General features: G+C 47.2%; 1 long non-coding RNA gene across 1 annotated transcript; it reads right to left on the bottom strand.

Moving 5' to 3' along the window:
- Positions 1–2,113: 2,113 nt before the first annotated feature.
- On the bottom strand, positions 2,114–2,525 carry LOC147581827 (uncharacterized). Its single transcript, XR_015249768.1, has 2 exons — positions 2,381–2,525; positions 2,114–2,256 (listed from the first exon to the last, which is right to left on the bottom strand). It is a non-coding gene; the product is annotated as an uncharacterized LOC147581827 (long non-coding RNA).
- Positions 2,526–3,076: the final 551 nt, after the last annotated feature.

The raw sequence follows: 3,076 nt of genomic DNA, 5'->3' as shown, positions 1-3,076 counted from the left end.
AATGGTTGCCAAAACATGTTATTTGGCTTCAAGCTGGTACAGAGCAAGAGGCGTTTTCTCCTTATGGAAAAAAAAAGAAACCCACCAAAAAACACCCTTCTTCAGCAGCAGCCCAAGGGCCATTCGCAAACGCACAAACTCCTTGGCCCTTCCTCCAGCGGAAGACGGTGGCTGGGCTCGGGTCGCCGTCTCGCGGCGGGGGGCCTGGCCCGGGGCGGGTGGAAGCCGGGGAGGGGCGGGGCTCCGGGCGGAGGGCTCCAGGCTGAGTGGCGGCCGCCGGCCGGGACTTGCCTCCCACAGCCCCGCCGCACTGGGACGCGCCTGCCAGATAACTGCTAACACAAGCCGCCCAGCGAGCACGGGAATTCCAAATAGAGACAAATCTGGGGCCCCCGGGGGGAAGCTGGATGGAACCGATCAGTACGAGATATAGCACTGCTAATTAAGTCCTGATCCCCTGGCTCCACTTGAAACAAACCAGGGAGGGATCAAGTTTTAAGAGCAGGTGCTAACTGGTTGCAAAAGACAAGTCCGTCACTTCAGGAGAAGGTTTTGCAGGTAGCTCCTCGAGGACACAGCGCGGGAGCCCAGGGCTTTGTCGAGAAAATCGGTTACTGGACAGAGCCACGGGCTCCTATTTGTCTTAGGACACCACACCGGGAGCGCGGAAGAACCCTCTCGGCTATAACAGAGAACTATTTTCCTATCCTCTGTTTCCCCCTTGAAAGCTGATTGACTCTCTCCTCAGATGGACAATGGCCTAATTTACAGGCAAGTAAACACTCTCCTGGAGATGCCAGTAGCCGTTTCTTTTCCGCACGGACAATATGGTATTTGTTGGGGCTCAAATGCCAGTCCAGAGCGGGCCTCACATAACCCCCCAGCCTGCTCGCTCCTTTCCCAGATTGTTTAAGTAAAACACATTCTGAGCACAAATGTGTAAGTAAACTTAATTGCAAATATTTACGTCAAGAAGGTCTGAGAGTCCTATGAGGATTGTGTGTGTATGAAGAGCGAATAGGTGCTGAGTGTTAAGGATCTTGGATGGACACCTTATCTAACTTTCTTCTTCTTCAGAGACCTGCCCATACTCCAGAAGTCTTGGTTTTCAATGCTGGCTAACAGGGACTGGGCACTTCTGTGTGCCAGGGGCTCTGCCAAGTGTCTTATGTGCATCAGCATTATCTTTTTATCTTTACAACCATCCTCTGAAGTAGGTAGGTGTGGCCTGGAGAGGGTAAGTAGCACATCTAGTAAGTGACCAGCCCGAGATTCGAATTCCATCAGAGTCTGTATTTTTAAACACGATGCCATCGTGTGTCCCAGCTTTGGCTCCTGCACAGAAATAGCAAAATGCATTTGCACACTGTAGGTGCCCAAAAAATAGAGTCAATGAATGAGTGAACCAAAGTCTCAGGTGATATTAAGGATTAGCCCCAGGTTCACATTAAAACAGTAACCTGGGATGTTGTTCTAATATGTGTCAAGCCTAGCAGCCTGGAGATCTCCTATTTAGGGGACAATATTTGTATTGAGTAATAAAAAAAAATCATTCTGAGGGTCTTCCTTTGATCTGCGTGAAGAATGTTCTTAATCCTGACAGCGTTGGACTACATTTGGCACATTTTGATGAAGCTGCAGGCAAGTTGGCTGAAGTTGCTGGCAGTGACTCCAGGAATCATTATCAACATAATTTCCTTTTTCTTATGACATGTAATCCCTTTCCTAGCCTAACACCCCAATCTTCCGACGACTCTTGATATTGGGAGCCTGCTGCTTTGAGTCATGCATCTAACCTCTGAGCGCAGGCTTTCTCTGGAATGCATTCTGGTGTTCATTGCACTATTTATTCGTTTTATAGCAACAGAGCCGGAGTGCTTCTTTGGTGTCTTTCTTTGGATTGTGCACATCAGTTGGCCCCATGCAAAGAGTGGTTTGGATTCTTGTTAGCACCTGAACTGACTTGAAGGATAATTTAGAGCTAAAACGTGGATGTTTATGAGAAACATTGTTCTGTGAATGTGAAAAGAGAAAACGATTTCACATGCTGGTGTTTGGAATTAGTATGAGATGAGAGGGGTTGAGCTCAACAGTAAAAGCACAGAAGTCAAAATGCTAAGAGGAGTTTTAATGGCTGGATTAGCTCTGATGGGGGCAGGAGGGCTGTGGTCTGCTTGCATTTTCCAGCGCTTCCACTGTCCTCTTGCTTCCTCCCTCCGAGTAGCCAGCAGTCCTCTGGTTCCATTTCACTGTTGCCTTTAGGAAGAAAGAGTACTACTGTTGGCCAGTGCGTTTGTTTTGCCAGAAGGTTTAGTTAAAAGAGGTAACACAAGTAGAGTGATTGATTAAGGAAACTCCAGATCTGTAGACTCTCACTCACCTCCCGCCATCATTTTCTGGAACGTGGGTTTGCCAGCACAGCTTGCTTAACTGTCCCGCCACTGCTTTCGTGCTTTCCCTGTGTGGGTTCTTGTCTATGCAAACGGATTTCCCCAACTCTAAGAACTATGACCTTTAAAGTCGGCCCGAGGAATGTAAAAGAACTGCACATTTCACGAAGCTGATGTAAGATTTGTGAAGAACTTAAGGGAAAAAAAAAAAAACTGGAGGGGGGGGTCGCACTGCATTTGTACAAGAGGCCCATTCAACAACACAGGATATGGCGAAAATAAAACAGGATTGGGTGGGATGCATGTTTGGGTTCTCAGGGGGCTGAAATCAAAGAGGTGTGCAAACTCTTCTGCATAAATCCCTGCCATCCGCTTTGATAAAGGAGATTATGGACTTGAAAGGTCGATTATATATTCTTAAGGAGAAATGCCAGGTTCTTGTTAATGTTTGTGCCTGACAGGATCTTAAAATAGACTCGAATGAGCTAATCACATTGATGACCACGTACAGCAGTGGGGTGAGAGCTTAATACAATTTTATTACCTCCTATGGTCAAATATTTGCCTCATGAGACACACCTACTCCCCCCCTCCCCCCAAGAATAGTCTATTGTAAACAAATGGTTCCCGTTTTACAAGAGCTGAAATCTTTATGATGTTTGGGAGCGCTGGAACCAAAGGGTAAA

Source organism: Puma concolor, chromosome B1, assembly GCF_028749965.1.
Source record: "Puma concolor isolate L17-30 chromosome B1, mPumCon1.1.hap2, whole genome shotgun sequence".
Taxonomy (NCBI): Eukaryota; Metazoa; Chordata; class Mammalia; order Carnivora; family Felidae; genus Puma; species Puma concolor.
This window is presented reverse-complemented; position numbering and strand designations above follow the sequence as displayed.